Below are 19711 nucleotides of genomic sequence, written 5' to 3'. Positions count from 1 at the left end.
ATGGACAGGGGATTGCCTTGCACACACAACAGGGGGTTCTATTGCACGCACAACAGTGGAAGAAGCAGTGGTGACACCCGCTGACACTGGTCGTGGACCCTGGGTTTCGCCCCACAAAGTCGGGTGCTTTGCTGCCATGTGCCTGATCATGCTGGCGGTGGTCAGGCTGGTAGTTTTGTCACCCCTGCTGATGCTGGCATGGCAGGTGGAACATATGGCCTTTTTGGGGTTATCAGCAGAGTCTTTAAAAAAATTCCAGACTCTGGAAGACCTACCGCTTGTACTGGCAACGTCCCTCGTGTTGGTGTTACGGAGAACGGTTGCCTGCCTTCTGTCTGCGGCCACCACACTGCTTCTTCCTGCCTGTTGGGGTACTCTGCCTCCCTCCCCCTGTGAGCTGCTGGCCTCACTCTGCATGTCCTCCTTCCACTGTGGGTCAGTTACTAGATCATCCACCACCTCCTCCTCTTCCACTTGCGCACCACGATTCTCCTCCTCACTTCCTGGCAATTGTGTCTCGTCATCGTCTACCTCTTGTGACAGATTGCCAACGTCGACTTCCTGTGGCCGTGGCTGTTCAAATATTTGGGCATCGCAACATGGGATCTCCTCTTCCACCACTTCAAGCGTATCAGGCGAGGGGCCCAAATATGGAAATGGACCAGTGAACAGTTCTTCAGAGTGTCCAAGTGTGGGATCACTTGCTGTCTGACGACACTCGGCATGGTGGGAGGAAGGAGCATCAGGGTGAGGAGGAGTATGCGGTCGAGACTCACGGCTACTAAGAGTTGACCGTGTGGAAGACGGACCGGAGGTGGTGGTGCCCAGGTAACTGGAAGTATTATCTGCTATCCAATTAATAACCTGTTCACACTGATCAGTTCTCAATACTGGTGTTGTTCTGTACTTCCCTAGTAATTCGGTCAAGAAGTGGGAGCGAGAATATGTGGCTGTTGGTTGTGGCACATTTTCACCTTGGCCACGGCCCCGTCCTCTGCACGAACCATCACCAGAACGTCCACTTCCATGTCCGTTGCCACGCGCCTTGCCCATTGTAAATGAAGTAAAATAGCTTACACTTGCACTATCAATGGAAAAAGGGTAATAAAGAGTAGATTAGAACCGTGGAAGAGGAAAACCACAGTTATTGTTTACTGGGGTATACCACACTTTTTTAAATAGAGATATTTGCAGCTGAACAGTGAGCGACACACTCAAACTGCTTTTTTTTTAGATACCAAAGGCCCAAAACTGGATAGTACAGCGATTTGACCCGTGGAACTGCGAAACCACACTGGGATGTCGGGCCTACACAAGACTATTTTCAACAGATATATTTTTGTGTCACAACAGTCAGGAGACACTACTGTTTTTCTTTACGGAAAAAACTACCAAAAGCTGAATAATAGAGATTTTTTACCGTGGGATGGCAAAACCACAGTTATTGTTTACTGGGGTATACCACACTTTTTTAAATAGAGATATTTGCGGCTGAACAGTGAGCGACACACTCAAACTGCTTTTTTTTTAGATACCAAAGGCCCAAAACTGGATAGTACAGCGATTTGACCCGTGGAACTGCGAAACCACACTGGGATGTCGGGCCTACTCAAGACTATTTTCAACAGATATATTTTTGTGTCACAACAGTCAGGAGACACTACTGTTTTTCTTTACGGAAAAAACTACCAAAAGCTGAATAATAGAGATTTTTACCGTGGGATGGCAAAACCACAGTTATTGTTTACTGGGGTATACCACACTTTTTTAAATAGAGATATTTGCGGCTGAACAGTGAGCGACACACTCAAACTGCTTTTTTTTTAGATACCAAAGGCCCAAAACTGGATAGTACAGCGATTTGACCCGTGGAACTGCGAAACCACACTGGGATGTCGGGCCTACACAAGACTATTTTCAACAGATATATTTTTGTGTCACAACAGTCAGGAGACACTACTGTTTTTCTTTACGGAAAAAAACTACCAAAAGCTGAATAATAGAGATTTTTTACCGTGGGATGGCAAAACCACAGTTATTGTTTACTGGGGTATACCACACTTTTTTAAATAGAGATATTTGCAGCTGAACAGTGAGCGACACACTCAAACTGCATTTTTTTTAGATACCAAAGGCCCAAAACTGGATAGTACAGCGATTTGACCCGTGGAACTGCGAAACCACACTGGGATGTCGGGCCTACACAAGACTATTTTCAACAGATATATTTTTGTGTCACAACAGTCAGGATACACTACTGTTTTTCTTTACGGAAAAAACTACCAAAAGCTGAATAATAGAGATTTTTTACCGTGGGATGGCAAAACCACAGTTATTGTTTACTGGGGTATACCACACTTTTTTAAATAGATATATTTGCGGCTGAACAGTGAGCGACACACTCAAACTGCTTTTTTTTTAGATACCAAAGGCCCAAAACTGTATAGTACAGCGATTTGACCCGTGGAACTGCGAAACCACACTGGGATGTCGGGCCTACACAAGACTATTTTCAACAGATATATTTTTGTGTCACAACAGTCAGGAGACACTACTGTTTTTCTTTATGGAAAATATACCAAAACCTGAATAATAGAGATTTTTTACCGTGGGATGGCAAAACCACAGTTATTGTTTACTGGGGTATACCAGACTTTTTTAAATATATAGATTTGCGGCTGAGCAGTGAGCGACACACTCAAACTGTTTTTTTTTTTAGATACAAATGGGCCAAAATGGATAATACAGAGGTTTGAACCGTGGAAGTGCAAAACAACACTTCTATTTCTCTAGCCTACACCAGACTATTTTCAACAGTTATATTTGTGTCTGAAAAATCAGAGACACGCTTTTTTTTGGGGGGAGGGGACACACCAAAAGGTTAATAAGATGGGTATTTGTAGAGTGTGAAGGAGGAAAAAAAAGGAGGATTTAGATGAAAAAAAAAGGATTTTTCCTGGCCCCCGACACCTGGTGCTAAGTCCAGCAATTTCAGCAACAGGAGCACACAGGACTGTAATGCAGCGTTTGCTGGTATAACCACTGTGTCTCCTATACAGCCTGCCTGCCTGGTATCTGGGATGGATATTAGTCCTGAAAAGGACTGTTTGTTTGTTCTGGCAGCCTTTACAGACCCTACACTAACTATTTCGCAGTTTATATCTCTCCCTAAATCAGCAACGCTGTCCCTACACTGTCTAATCCGGAGCGACTGTGTCCAAGATGGCGGCGCCTGGTTTTAAATACTCGAGGTGACGCTGTGCGGCCAGCCAATCACTGTAATGCCCACAACCAACATGGCTGCAGCATTACAGTGACTGGCTGGCAATCCCTGCATGTTCATTGGCTCTGTAAAGAGCGCCAAACATGCAGGGCGGAGACCCGAGCTCCCGCCCGAGTAACCCGGAAATGCTCGGTGCTCACCGAACATCCCGAGTAGCGTGATGCTCGGGCGAGTACCGAGCAGTGTCGAGCATGTTCGCTCAACACTAGTATTTATTACACAAAAGTCTACAGTTAATATACTACTATTTATCAAACTAACACAGTACAATGGATATACAATTCCCAATTACCTAATATATTTTCCACCCACGTTTCCTAATCACTCATGCAATATCAGCCCACCCAACTATACTAACTTTCCCTATATATATATATACAGATACAAGGATAGGGTTAGTACATGGTATGTAGGGCTGGTAAGTAAAGAGTTACAGGGGAAGAGAGATACTCAGCCATGTGTTATGTCCATCCAAAGAGCAAAGAGTCCAAAAAAGAGGCCAGCACATGAGTGCTCTGGGGTTTTATGTCCAGCACAGGAAATGATGTATTATTCCCCGCCCACTGGCTAAGGTCTTTGTTCATGTCCAGCCATACTCGCAAAACCTGTTTTAGTACATGGCTGGACATTTTGTTGATCCTGCCCCCAACAGCAGCAAGCAGACTGAAACACATAAGGAGATGGGGGCCAATATATACATGTATACTTATCTGCAAGCATGGCTAGTATGTAGATACATATATACATGTACAACCTAGGACACTTCCCTTTACAGGGGTCGTCGTCTTCTGGGTCTTCGTCTTCTTCAGGGTGATCTTCAGGGTCCTTGTCTTCAGGGTCGTCGTCAGGGAGATCCAGAGTGATTACCAAGAACCATTTCAAAAAGCTTGAACTTGGAAATGTAGCAGAAGGTACAAGAAGGTTGAGGAACTGCCGAGAACCAGCTGACGGTACTGGAACCCGGATGGGTAGCAGAAGGCACTAGAGCCAATGGAACTACCGAGGACCAGCTGACGGTACTGGAACCCAGTTACTAAGCAGGAGGTACCTGTGCCAGAAAGCACTACCAAGGACCAGCAGACGCTGGTGGAACTTGGATACCGAGAAGGAGGCACCTAAGCCAAAGGCACTGCCGAGAACCAGCTGACGGTACTGGAACTCGGATGGGTAGCAGAAGGTACCCATGAAAAAAAAAGTTGCAAGGCCGCGAGCCGGTCTGAGTTACCGAAACCCACAGTCCTACAGGGGGTGCTTGTCCTATTGGCACTATGGAACCAGCCTTCATTGCCAGCTACCGCAGCCCACATAGGAGTCACCTAAGCTGCAGGCACCGTAGAATCGGCTAACCCGACCGCAACACGACAGGACAACGTATTGGAGGCAAAGTGACATTGACACTACCTGGAAACAGCTGGTGTGCTGGAACCAGGCTGGGCAGGAGGGAGTACCCATGCCAAAGACACTGCCGGGAAACAGCTGACGGTACTGGAACCCGGATGTGTAGCAGAAGGTACAAGAGCCAATGGAACTACCGAGGACCAGCTGACGGTACTGGAACTCGGTTACTAAGAAGGAAGTACCTGTGCCAGAAAGCACTACCAAGGACCAGCAGACGTTGGTGGAACTTGGATACCGAGAAGGAGGCACCTAAGCCAAAGGCACTGCCGAGAACCAGCTGACGGTACTGGAACCCGGATGGGTAGAAGAAGGTACAAGAGCAAATGGAACTACCGAGAACCAGCTGACGGTACTGGAACCCGGATGGGTAGCAGAAGGCACTAGAGCCAATGGAACTACCGAGAACCAGCTGACGGTACTGGAACCCGGATGGGTAGCAGAAGGTACAAGAGCCAATGGAACTACCGAGGACCAGCTGATGGTACTGGAACTCAGTTACTAAGCAGGAGGTACCTGTGCCAGAAAGCACTACCAAGGACCAGCAGACGTTGGTGGAACTTGGATACCGAGAAGGAGGCACCTAAGCCAAAGGCACTGCCGAGAACCAGCTGACGGTACTGGAACCCGGATGGGTAGAAGAAGGTACAAGAGCAAATGGAACTACCGAGAACCAGCTGACGGTACTGGAACCCGGATGGGTAGCAGAAGGCACTAGAGCCAATGGAACTACCGAGAACCAGCTGACGGTAGTGGAACCCGGATGGGTAGCAGAAGGTACAAGAGCCAATGGAACTACCGAGGACCAGCTGATGGTACTGGAACTCAGTTACTAAGCAGGAGGTACCTGTGCCAGAAAGCACTACCAAGGACCAGCAGAAGTTGGTGGAACTTGGATACCGAGAAGGAGGCACCTAAGCCAAAGGCAGTGCCGATAATCAACTGACAGTATTGGAACTCGGATGGGTAGCAGAAGGTACCCATGAAAAAAAAAGTTTCAAGGCCGCGAGCCGGCCTCAGTGACCGAAACCCACAGTCCTACAGGGGGTGCTTGTCCTATTGGCACTATGGAACCAGCCTTCATTGCCAGCTCCAGAAGCCCACATAGGAATCTCCTAGGGTGCAGGCACCATAGAGTCGGCTAAACCGACCGCAACACGACAGGACAACGTATTGGAGGCAAAGTGACGTTGACACTACCCGGAAACAGCTGGCGTGCTGGAACCAGGCTTGGCAGGAGGGAGTACCCGTGCCAAAGACACTGCCGGGAAACAGCTGGCGGGGCTGTAACCCAGGGTAAATACTGAAAAAAGAGTGGAGCCAGAGGTGTAATTGGAGCAAGTTTTAAATCTGTAGCACAGTGGATCTGGACAGAGCAGGAGAATTTGCCGGACACACAGCATGGGAACAGCTGACGTTACTGAACCCCAATAACACGGCAGCAAGTGTTGACTGTGCAGACGGCACTTCTGAGCAGCAACTAGCCATGTTGGAGCCAAGGGTAAATACTGAAAACAGAGGAGCCAGAGGTGTAATTGTTAGAACTCTCCTGTTAGGTTTTTTCTAGTTTGCTGGTCACATGACCATTTTTGCCTATTTAATCCGGCTCCGCCCTCCTGGCCTTGCTGGACTTCATTGTATTTTCTACTCTTGAGCTAGCTTGGTACTCTGTTACCTTTCTCTGTTAGTTTTGCTAGGTCTTCTGACCTCTATGTTCTATGTTGTGTGTTTGTCTTTACTGCTACAATTTCTGCTAGGAGGTGTCCAACTTTATCCCAGTCCCTAGTTCTTGTAGGGATCCCTCCCTTGCATCTATAGGTCTTCGTACAGACTAGCCGAGGACTTTAGCGGGTCTGATCGCAGGATCAGGTTCCCCGTTACATCGTAGGGATCCAATTTAGTTCTATTGTAGGGACAGATCTCCTGTCTTTCCTTAGTGCTTGTAGCAGATCATAACATTAATTGGAGCAAGTTTTAAATTAGTAGTAGAGTGGATGTGGACAGAGCAGGAGAATTCGCCGGACACACAGCAGGGGATCAGCTGACGTTACTGAGCCCCAATAACATGGCAGCAAGTGTTGACTGTGCAGACGGCACTTCTGAGCGGCAACTGGCGGTGTTGGAGCTCAGGGATAATACTGAAAACAGAGAGGAGCCAGAGGTGTAATTGGAGCAAGTTTTAAATCTGTAGTAGTAGTGAGAATGTGGACAGAGCAGGAGAATTTGCCGGACACACAGCTGGGGATCAGCTGACGTTACTGAACCCCAATAACACGGCAGCTAGTGTTGACTCTGTAGACGGCACTTCTGAGCGGCAACTGGCGGTGTTGGAGCTCAGGGATAATACTGAAAACAGAGGAGCCAGAGGCCTAATTGGAGCAACTTTAAAATCTGTAGTAGTGTGAATGTGGACAGAGCAGGAGAAATTGCCATACACACAGCTGGGGAACAGCTGACGTTACTGAACCCCAATAACACGGCAGCAAGTGTTGACTGTGCAGACGGCACTTCTGAGCAGCAACTAGCGGTGTTGGAGCCCAGGGTAAATACTGAAAACAGAGGAGCCAGAGGTGTAATTGGAGCAAGTTTTAAATTAGTAGTAGAGTGGATGTGGACAGAGCAGAAAAAATTGCCGGACACAGCAGGGGAACAGCTGATGTTACTGAACCCCAATAACATGGCTGCAAGTGTTGACTGTGCAGACGGCACTTCTGAGTGGCAACTGGCGATGTTGGAGCTCAGGGATAATACTGAAAACAGAGAGGAGCCAGAGGTGTAATTGGAGCAAGTTTTAAATCTGCAGTAGTAGTGAGAATGTGGACAGAGCAGGAGAATTTGCCGGACACACAGCTGGGGATCAGCTGACGTTACTGAACCCCAATAACACGGCAGCAAGTGTTGACTGTGCAGACGGCACTTCTGAGCAGCAACTAGCGGTGTTGGAGCCCAGGGTAAATACTGAAAACAGAGGAGCCAGAGGTGTAATTGGAGCAAATTTTAAATTAGTAGTAGAGTGGATGTGGACAGAGCAGGAGAAATTGCCGTACACACAGCAGGGGAACAGCTGACGTTACTGAACCCCAATAACACTGGAGCAAGCATTGACTGTGCAGACGGCACTTCTGAGAGGAAACTGGCAGTGTTGGAGCTCAGGGATAATACTGAAAACAGAGGAGCCAGAGGCCTAATTGGAGCAACTTTAAAATCTGTAGTAGGGTGGATGTGGACAGAGCAGGAGAAATTGCCATACACACAGCAGGGGAACAGCTGACGTTACTGAACCCTAATAACACGGCAGCAAGTGTTGACTGTGCAGACGGCACTTCTGAGCAGCAACTAGCGGTGTTGGAGCCTAGGGTAAATACTGAAAACAGAGGAGCCAGAGGTGTAAGTGTAGCAAGTTTTAAATTAGTAGTAGAGTGGATGTGGACAGAGCAGGAGAATTTGCCGGACACACAGTTGGGGATCAGCTGACGTTACTGAACCCCAATAACACGGCAGCAAGTGTTGACTGTGCAGATGGCACTTCTGAGCAGCAACTGGCGGTGTTGGAGCTCAGGGATAATACTGAAAACAGAGAGGATCCAGAGGTGTAATTGGAGCAAGTTTTAAATCTGTAGTACAGTGGATGTGGACAGAGCAGGAGAATTTGCCGGACACACAGCTGGGGATCAGCTGACGTTACTGAACCCCAATAACACGGCAGCAAGTGTTGACTGTGCAGACGGCACTTCTGAGCAGCAACTAGCGGTGTTGGAGCTCAGGGTAAATACTGAAAACAGAGGAGCCAGAGGTGTAATTGGAGCAAGTTTTAAATTAGTAGCAGAGTGGATGTGGACAGAGCAGTAGAAATTGCGTACACACAGCTGGGGAACAGCTGACGTTGCTGAACTCCAATAATACTGGAGCAAGCGTTGACTGTGCAGACGGCACTTCTGAGCAGCAACTAGCGGTGTTGGAGCCCAGGGTAAATACTGAAAACATAGGAGCCAGAGGTGTAATTGGAGCAAGTTTTAAATTAGTAGTAGAATGGATGTGGACAGAGCAGGAGAAATTGCCGTACACACAGCAGGGGAACAGCTGACGTTACTGAACCCCAATAACACTGGAGCAAGAGTTAACTGTGCAGATGGCACTTCTGAGCAGCAACTAGCGGTGTTGGAGCCCAGGGTAAATACTGAAAACAGAGGAGCCAGAGGTGTAATTGGAGCAAGTTTTAAATTAGTAGTAGAGTGGATGTGGACAGAGCAGGAGAAATTGCTGTACACACAGCAGGGGAACAGCTGACGTTACTGAACCCCAATAACATGGCAGCAAGTGTTGACTGTGCAGATGGCACTTCTGAGCGGCAACTGGCGGTGTTGGAGCTCAGGGATTACAGTTCAGGTGGTAGAAACATGAACACAACAGGAGACCTGGATACTGTTGCCAACATATTATTTATTCTGGAAGAGGACTAGCAAATTCATGCGAGATCCAGGCCTTGTTCATTTTCAGAAAAGTAAGCCGGTCAACGTTATCGGAGGATAGGCGCATGTGACAGTCTGTTAGTACACCACCTGCGGCACTAAAGACGCGTTCCGATAATACACTAGCAGCAGGGCAAGCCAGCACCTCCAATGCATACTGGCTAAGCTCTGGCCATGTATCCAGCTTAGAGACCCAAAACTTGAAGGGGGAAGAGCCGTCTGGGAGTACACTGAGAGGGCAAGACATTTAGTCTGTCACCATCTGACGGAAACGTTGCCTCCTGCTGACTGGAGCCGTCTGTGATGGTGTAGACATTTGTGGCGGCGGGGACACAAAACTTTGCCACATTTGGGCCATACTGGTCTTGCCTTGTGCTGAAGCGCTGCTTCTGCTCCCTCTTTGTGCAGAGCTTCCTCCACTGTCTCGACGCACTAAGCTGCTTTGTAAAGCACTAGCAGCACTGCTCTCGGTTGGAATGGAGAACATGATGGAATGCACCAGTGCATCTTGGTACTGCCGCATTTTACGCTCCCGGTTCAACGGTGTTATGAGGCTTTGTAAGTTGTCCCGGTAGCGAGGATCTAGGAGGGTGGAAACCCAATAATCAGCCGTGTTGAGAATGTGGGCGATGCGGCGGTCGTTTCTCAGGCACTGCAGCATGAAATCAACCATGTGCTGCAGACTGCCAACTGGCCAAGAAACGCTGTCCCCTGCTTGAGGCGTGATCTCTGCCTGCTCTGCATCACCCCACCCTTGCTCTAGATACTGACTACTAGAGCATTGTGTACCTCCCTCCTCTGGACAGATGTCTTCCTCCTCCATTGACTCCTCCTCATCCTCCTCACAAAGTGTCCCCTGCCTAGGCCTTTGTGAGGAACCACGTTGCGCAGACTGTACAGAAGCAGATGGCATTTGTGACTCCTCATCCTCCACCTCTTCCAAAACCTACTCCCTTAGTGCTTGCAGTGTTTTTTCAAACAGGCAGTTAAGGGGGATAGTCATGCTGACTAGGGCATCATCTGCACTCGCCATCCGCGTGGAATAATCGAAGGCACGCAAAACGTGGCAAATGTCCTTCATAGAGGCCCGCTCAGTGGTGGTGAAGTGTGAACGGCGCGCACTGCGACTTGTTTGCGCATGCTGCAGCTGGTACTCCATTACTGCTGCCTGCTGCTCACACAACCTCTCCAACATATGTAACGTTGAATTCCACCTGATGGGTAGGTCACATATGATACGATGTTCCGGAAGACGTAATTGGCGCTGCAGAGCTGCAGTGCGCGATCTTGCGTTGCTGGAACGCCACAAGTGAGCACACTCTATGCGGACCTTGTGCAGCAGAGCATCAAGATCCGGATAGTCCCTCAAAAAACTCTGCACGACCAAGTTGAGCACATGTGCCAGACATGGGATGTGAGTGAGGTTGCCTAGGCCCAGAGCTGCCACCAGATTTCGGCCATTGTCACACACTACCATGCCTGGCTGGAGATTCGCTGGCACAAACCACACGTCGCTCTGCTGCTTGATGGCATTCCAGAGCTCCTGCGCTGTGTGACTTCGATTCCCCAAAGAAATTAATTTTAATACGGCCTGTTGACGTTTGGCCATGGCTGTGCTCATATCGGTCATCATAACATGTAACCGTTCACGGGTCGATGTGGAGGTAGACCGTGACGGCTCCTGCAGCGCTGATTCAGAGGAACTGGAGTATGAGGAGGAGTCAATGTGTACAGACTGGATTCCTGAAATCCTTGGAGTTGGCAGAACACGTACAGCGCCACTCTCAAGATCTGTACCCGGCTCCACAACATTTACCCAATGGGCAGTGAGGGAAAGGTATCGTCCCTGTCCATGCTTACTGGTCCACGCATCGGTAGTCAGGTGGACCTTGCTACTGACGGCGTTTTGTAGCACATGTTTAATTTTTCCCTCCACATGCTGTTGCAGGGCAGGGACGGCTTGCCTGCTGAAATAAAAGCGGCTGGGCACGTTGTATTGTGGGACTGCCAATGCCATAAAGTTACGGAAGGTGTCAGTCTCCACCAGCCTGAATGATAGCATTTCAAGGGCCAGTAGTTTTGCAATGTCAGCATTCAGAGCCTGTGCTCGGGGGTGGTTTGCCGAGTATGGGCGCCTTTTCTCCCATGCCTGTGCTAACGATGGCTGTAGACTGTCCTGGGAGTATGAGGATGACAGGGAACGTGGTGCTGTGGGTGGAATTACACTGTGTCTCTGTACAACAGTGCCAGGGGTTCTTCCATGGCGATCCTGTGAGGAAGCCGAACCAGCTGTGTGTGAGCTGGAGGAAGAGGCTACAACACGAGCTGAAGAGGTGGTAGGTGGCGCTGTAGGTTGGCCTAGGTTTTCAGTATGTTTTTGTAACTCCACCACGTGCTTGGTCCGCACATGTTTCCACATATTTGTGGTATTGAGGTTGCTGACACTTTTCCCTCTTTTCACCTTCTGATTACACAGCTTGCATTTGACAAAACAAATGTCATCTGCAACTGTGTCAAAAAAGGACCAGGCACTGCAAGTCTTGGGAGCGCCCGCTTTGGATTTTGGAAGAGCCATTCTCCTAATGGGTGCCAAAGTGGAGGCTACAGGCAACCAAGTCTGCCCCCTCCCTCTTCCTCCTTTTTGGGCCGTTCGGGGAATCTCTTCCTCAATGCTGCTCCCACCACCTTCCTGTCCCTCACGCCATGATGGGTCAAGGACCTCATCATCTACACCACCCTCTTCAAACAACTGCTTCTCCTGGGTATTCAGGACAGTATGCACCAGAAAGTGGCACCTGAGTCTCATCATCAGATGCGTACTGAGGTGTGCTGCTGACCATAGGCACTAGCCCACCCGCCTCTTCAGATTCAGAGAGACAAAACGGTTGCGCATCACTGCATACTACCTCTTCTTCAAATTCTCGAATTCTGCTTGGCTGGCCCCCTCTTTCCAAGCCAAGAGATTCAGAGAACAGAAGTAGAGATGGCTCCTGTCCAGGGCTCTCTGACTGCCTGGGCAATTTGGCAGGTGGTGAAGAGACAGATGGGTGCTCTTCAGTGCTCAGGACCTGAGAGGATCTGGAACTAATTGAAGTCGATGCGTTAGCTGCCATCCATCCGACAACGGCTTCAATTTGGTCCTCCTGCAGCAGTGGGGTACGGCTAGCTCCTACAAAGCTGCGCATAAAGGACTGTTCCCTGGTAAAACTGGGGGATGCCGAGTCACTGGTTCCCGCAGCAGGCACAGAATCCCCACGTCCTCTCCCTGCAGGCACAGAATCCTCACATCCTCTCCCTGCAGAAACTCCACGCCCACACCCATGACCACATGCCTTACTCCCTGCCTTCTTCATCTTGGTAGACTGATAAAGATAAGCAGAAAAGTACTAAGGGCTTAGTGTGCTTATTCCTGAACAGCTGCTAACAGTTATAAGAAACACTAATTTTGGACTAGACTTTAATATGAGCTAATGTGGCCTACACAACTGTAAAGTGGAATGTTTGGTGAACTTTATTTAGGTTTTTTTTATCACAAAAAGACACTGGATGTGCCCAAAGATGTAATACCGATAGTATCACAAACTTTTTGTAGATATTACAATGCAGGAAGGTAACCTACAATGCAATAGATGAGGCTACAAAAAATAGGCTAATACTAATCTGGCTGGGGCTGCAGGACACAAGGCTGCAGAAAGGCTCCTCTATCTACTCTTATATAGTGTGTTTGGAACCAATGTAGCTGGATACGGATGGAGCCACCACACTAATAGGAGAAATCAGGAAAAATGATCAGTTAGCAAAAAAGGACAATGTATGAGGCAGTGACGCACGCTGAGAGCACTACAACCAGACGTGGCTGAAGCACACACAACAGCGTGAGATGCACTCACACACAGAGACCTTGCAGACAGCGGTGAACAGCGCAGAGAACTGTGCACTAGCGCTGCAAGGCACAGCGATTTATAAAGTAGCTTGGGTAAAGCAGAATAGAGCAAATAGGTAGCTAAAACTGTCCCTCAGAACAACAGCGTCCTATCGCTAACTGAATTCTCAGCAGAGTGAGCTCAAAATGGCGGCGGCGGCTTTTATAGTGCATCATGACATCATTTCAGCAGCCAATCACAGCCATGCCATTAGTTAACATGCCTACATGCCTAACAGGATGTGCCCACACTTCTTAGGATCCTCATTGGCTGAATAAAATGAAACTGGCTCATTGCATTATGGGAACTTCCGATTCCGGTATCCGATATTCTAAAAGTATTGGTACTAAGTATCGGAATTCCGATACTGCGAATATCGGCCGATACCCGATATTTCAGTATCGGAATTGTAACATACCTGGCGGCGTCCTTGCATAGTGGTCCATCTCCCACTGTGCAAGAGTGCGCACTTGATCTCCAGTCCAGAATGTCTCTCTGGCTTCCCTCCATGCTGTGTGTTTGCTTCTGTTTCTGCTGCTTAAGGGCGGCGCCTGATCACTTCCTGCTTTTTGTACCTGCTGCAGGCACACACCTTGTGCGTCCTCAGCCTATTGCTGTCTGTCACCTGGTATTTAAACCAGCTGCTCCAATTAACCCATGACTGAGCATTGTGTTCAGTCAGTTGGCTTCTGGTCACTGATATGCCAGGTCCCGTTTATGTTTCCTGCCTTCGGTATCAGTTCCCATGTCTGAACTGTGTCCTGTCTGTATTATCTTCTAGCCTGTTGTCTTCTGCCTATCCTGGAGGCTGTATTTCCAGGCCTGTGTGAACACGCTCCTAGCCTGTTCGTTCCGCCTTCTAGGGGCCGCATACCTAGACCCGCTCCTGTATCTTGCTGCTGTGTCTGTTCTTGTCTGAATACTCTCCTTCCCTTTTTCTGCAGAGTCTGAACTCGTACCTAACTCCTGCTCTTTGTCACTGTACTTCCGTTTGTGAGTTTGTGGTCCACTCGCTACTTCACTGCAAGTACCCTGTGGGTATCTGGTTCTGCCTTTCCCTTCCTGTCTGTTCCGTGTGTACTGAGCCCTGTCCCCTCCGCTCTGCCTTGCTTGCCGCTTCGGCGGTTCTTGCTTGCTCAGCCCTGTCCACCGCGTCTGCGGTTTCGCTTTGCTCAGCCCTGTCCACCGCGTCTGCGGTTTCGCTTTGCTCAGCCCTGTCCACCGCGTCTGCGGTTTCGCTTTGCTCAGCCCTGTCCACCGCGTCTGCGGTTTCGCTTTGCTCAGCCCTGTCCACCGCGTCTGCGGTTTCGCTTTGCTCAGCCTTGTCCACCGCGTCTGCGGTTTCGCTTTGCTCAGCCCTGTCCACCGCGTCTGCGGTTTCACTTTGCTCAGCCCTGTCCACCGCGTCTGCGGTTTCGCTTTGCTCAGCTCTGTCCACCGCGTCTGCGGTTTCGCTTTGCTCAGCCCTGTCCACCGCGTCTGCAGTTTCGCTTTGCTCAGCCCTGTCCACCGCGTCTGCGGTTTCGCTTTGCTCAGGCCTGTCCACCGCGCCTGCGGTTTCGCTTTGCTCAGCCCTGTCCACCGCGTCTGCGGTTTCGCTTTGCTCAGCCCTGTCCACCGCGTCTGCGGTTTCGCTTTGCTCAGCCCTGTCCACCGCGTCTGCGGTTTTTCGCTTTGCTCAGCCCTGTCCACCGCGTCTGCGGTTTCGCTTTGCTCAGCCCTGTCCACCGCGTCTGCGGTTTCGCTTTGCTCAGCCCTGTCCACCGCGTCTGCGGTTTCGCTGTGCTCAGCCCTGTCCACCGCGTCTGCGGTTTCGCTTTGCTCAGCCCTGTCCACCGCGTCTGCGGTTTCGCTTTGCTCAGCCCTGTCCACCGCGTCTGCGGTTTCGCTTTGCTCAGCCCTGTCCACCGCGTCTGCGGTTTCGCTTTGCTCAGCCCTGTCCACCGCGTCTGCGGTTTTTCGCTTTGCTCAGCCCTGTCCACCGTGTCTGCGGTTTCGCTTTGTTCAACCCTGTCCACCGCGTCTGCGGTTTCGCTTTGCTCAGCCCTGTCCATCGCGTCTGCGGTTTCGCTTTGCTCAGCCCTGTCCACCGCGTCTGCGGTTTCGCTTTGCTCAGCCCTGTCCACCGCGTCTGCGGTTTCGCTTTGCTCATCTTTGTCTACCGCGTCTGCGGTTCTGCTCTGCTCAGCCTTGTCTACCGCGTCTGCGGTTCTGCTCTGCTCAGCCTTGTCTACCGCATCTGCGGTTCTGCTCTGCTCAGCCTTGTCTACCGCGTCTGTGGTTCTGCTCTGCTCGGCCTTGACTACCGCCTTGCGGTTTCGCTTTACTCTGTTTGTTTACCGCATCTGCGGCTCTGAATTTGTCTCCCAGTCTGTACTGGACCCTACCCAGCCTGCGCTCTAGTCTGCCTGTTCCTGTATTCCCCAGTGTGGGTCAACAGCCGTGTCCGGAGTCTGACCTGGAGTAGACCCTGGTCCCTCTGCTCGGTTCCTCCCTGGTGCACTGGCATCGTATGCCGTCGTGCGACCTTGGTCGGATCGGGCAGATACTTAGTTACGCCCCTCCAGACACTCTCCGGTTCATGGCACAGTGGAACCACTAAACACGCACACGCCAGTCAGTCCGGGCGCGTGCATTACAGGAATGCTCAACACTACATATAAAGCATCAAGTAAAGCTCATCTCGAGTTTCAACACTGCTCCTTCTTCCGGGGCATGGCTAGCTTTGAACTCCACCTCATTTTTATATTTACTATGAGTGTCCACCCTAAACATGTGCATTAAAAGATTTTTCTGTATTCAAAAAATATTCACTAAATGACATCTATATTTATTCTGTCTGAACACAAATACCAGATAATATAATAAAAATGTATCTTTGAATAATGACAATCTAAAAATAATTATAGCAATATTTAACAATAACTGCAACATATTAACCCAATTATCAACATATGACATACAGTTACTTAATATGCCGACTCTCTGACTTTGATGTGTGCTCAGGATCTGAGCTGCATTTTTGTTAGAGGCAGATGATGGGTGTGCTATTCAGCCATCATCTGTCCCTAAGTCAGACCGAGATCGGAACACAGTGCACGGACTGGCCGCCGGCTCTACAGATCTGAGCGAGACAGCTCCATAGAAATGCATGAAACTGTCATGCTCAGGAGAGCCACCGGCCAGTCTGTGCACAGTGGTCTAATTTAAACAGCCGCCTGACTGCACCTTAACAGCCATACATGTAACTAAGCTCCGCCCGCAGCTATTAAATGCTGTCAACCTCTCACAGTGACATTTAAAGCCTGAGTTCCTCGGGCATGCTAGTATAATTGACCATTGGCACGCCCTAGACGCAATTGTGGAGCGCTGATGGGTTGTCATGACAGCCAGGGGTTTGCTGTCATTACGGTACTTCTGTGAAAACCAGCCAGTGACTGGCATTCATAGGAGACAGTGATTTTTGCTATACACATCAATGCTGTGCTGTATATAGCGCAAGCGATTGGAGATTCAAGTCCCCTTTAGAGACAAATAAATACAAAAAAGAGTAAAAAAAAGTTTTGAAAAAATATAAAAATTCAAATAACCTCCCTTTCCCCATTAAAAATTAATAAGAAAAAAGTTAAAAACATGTATGTTTGATCGTAAATGTCCGATCTATCAAAATATAAAATTAACCCAATTGTTAAATGGCGTATCCAGAAAAAAAAAGTCAAAATGCCAGAATTGCTGTTTTTAGCTGCAGCAGCAGCACAGAAAAATGCAATAAGAAGCTATCAAAACATCATATCTACCCCAAAATAGTATCAATAAAAGCATCAGCTCAGGATGCAAAAAGCAAGCCCCATCGACCAAAAATTGAAAATGTTACTGGTCTCGGAAAAAGGAGACACAAGCAAAATTTTTCTTTTACAAATTTCTGTATTTTTTTCACGACTTAAGTTAAAAAAAAAATGCATATGTTTAGTATCGCCATGATCATACTAAGGCCACAGCCCCACTATCAGTATTTGGTCAGTATTATTTCTCAGGAGTGGGAGCCAAAACCAGGAGAGAAACAATCAGAGAAAAGGTATAATAGAAACACGTCACTACTTCTGCATTTATCACCCACTCCTGAGAAAAAATACTGACCGAATACTGACCAAATACTGATAGTGGGGTCGTGGCCTGACCCGAAGAATCATACTACCAGGACATTTTTACCGTATAATGAACACTGTAAATAGAACAAACAACAAAAACAAATAATAATAGCAGAATTTCGTTTTTTGCTATTTTTTTGCCGCTTTCCATTACATCATACGATAAAAGTACAACTCGTTTTGCACAGTACTGTGTCTCTATATGATATATATATATATACAGTACAGACCAAAAGTTTGGACACACCTTCTCATTTAAAGATTTTTCTGCATTTTCATGACTTTGAAAATTGTACATTCACACTGAAGGCATCAAAACTATGAATTAACACATGTGGAATTATATACTTAACAGAAAAGTGTGAAACAACTGAAAATATGTCTTATATTCTAGGTTCTTCAAAGTAGCCACCTTTTGCTTTGATGACTGCTTTGCACACTCTTGGCATTCTCTTGATGATCTTCAAGAGGTAGTCACCGGAAATGATTTTCACTTCCCAGGTGTGCCCTGTCAGGTTTAATAAGTGGGATTTCTTGCCTTATAAATGGGGTTGGGACCATCAGTTGTGTTGTGCAGAAGTCTGGCGGATCTGGTATGCATGGCCCCCCCCAGATCCCTATCCTGGCATGCATGGTACCCCTCATCCTCCAATCCTGGTATGCATGGTACCTCTCATCCCCCAATCCTGGTATGCATGGTACCTCTCACCCCTGGTATGCATGGTGATGGTACCTCTCATCCCTATCCTGGTATGCATGGCCCCTCATCCGAATCCTGGTATGCATGACCCCCCCAGATCCCTATCCTGGCATGCATGGTACCCCTCATCCTCCAATCCTGGTATGTATGGTACCCCTCATCCCCCAATCCTGGTATGCATGGTACCCTCACCCCTGGTATGCATGGTACCCCTCACCCCTCAATCCTGTTATACATGGCACCCCTCATCCCAATCCTGGTATGTATATATATATATATATACTTTTATGCATAAATAAATATATATATACTAGCTATTGAACCTGTTCTACGCCCCGGGTGGCGAGCATTTTTATTGGTATATGGTCTCCCATGCTGATGTGTGCTGCCCCCATCCTGGTATTTGTGCTCCCCAATCCTGTTCCCCCATCCTGTTATGTGCTGCCCTCATCCCTATCCTGGTATGCATGACACGCCTCATCCCTATCCTGGTATGCATGGCACCCCTCACCTCCAATCCTGGTATGCATGGCATCCCTCACCCTCAGTCCTGGTATGCATGGCGCCCCTCACCCTCAATCCTGGTATGCATGGCACCCCTCACCCTCAATCCTGGTATGCATGGCACCCCTCACCCCCAATCCTGGTACGCATTGTACCCCTCACCCTCAATCCTGGCATGCATGGCAACCCTCTTCCCTCAATTCTGGTATGCATGGCACCCCACTAGCCCCAATCCTGGTATACATGGCACCCCTCATCCCCAATCCTGGTATGCAAGGCACCCCTCATTTCAAATTTGGTATACAGGGCACCCCTCATCCCAATCCTGGTATGCATGGCACCCCATCTCTCATCCTGGTATGCATGGCACCCCTCATCCCAAATTTGATATACATAGTACCCCTCATCTCAATCCTGGTATGTATGGCACCCCTCATCCCCCAATCCTGGTATGCCTGGCATCCCCGCATCCCCCAATCCTGGTATGTATGGTACCCAATCCCTCATCAATTCAATAGTACAACTCGTTTTGCACAGTACTGTGTGTGTGTATATATACAGTTATATGAAAAAGTTTGGGCACCCCTATTAATCTTAAGCTTAATGTTTTATAAAAATTGGTGTTTTTGCAACAGCTATTTCAGTTTGATATATGTAATAACTGTTGGACACAGTAATGTTTCTGCCTTGACATGAGGTTTATTGTACTAACAGAAAATGTGCAATCTGCATTCAAACAAAATTTGACAGGTGCATAAGTATGGGCACCCTTATCATTTTCTTGTTTTAAATACTCCTACCTACTTTTTACTGATTTACTAAAGCACTTTTTTTGGTTTTGTAACCTCATTGAGCTTTGAACTTCATAGCCAGGTGTATGCAATCATGAGAAAAGCTACTTAAAGTGGCCACTTGCAAGTTGTTCTCCTGTTTGAATCTCCTCTGAAGAGTGGCATCATGGGCTCCTCAAAACAACTGTCAAATGATCTGAAAACAAAGATTATTCAACATAGTTGTTCAGGGGAAGGATACAAAAAGCTGTCTCAGAGATTTAACCTGCCAGTTTCCACTGTGAGGAACATAGTAAGGAAATGGAAGAACACAGGGACAGTTCTTGTTAAGGCCCGAAGTGGCAGGCCAAGAAAAACATCAGAAAGGCAGAGAAGAAGAATGGTGAGATCAGTCAAGGACAATCCTCAGACCACCTCCAGAGAGCTGTAGCATCAACTTGCTGCAGATGGTGTCACTGTGCATCGGTCAACTATACAACGCACTTTGCACAAGGAGAA

The sequence above is a fragment of the Phyllobates terribilis genome, unplaced genomic scaffold (genome assembly GCF_046119375.1).
Source record: "Phyllobates terribilis strain yellow unplaced genomic scaffold, ASM4611937v1 Scaffold_2__4_contigs__length_985480577, whole genome shotgun sequence".
Classification (NCBI taxonomy): Eukaryota; Metazoa; Chordata; class Amphibia; order Anura; family Dendrobatidae; genus Phyllobates; species Phyllobates terribilis.
This window is presented reverse-complemented; position numbering follows the sequence as displayed.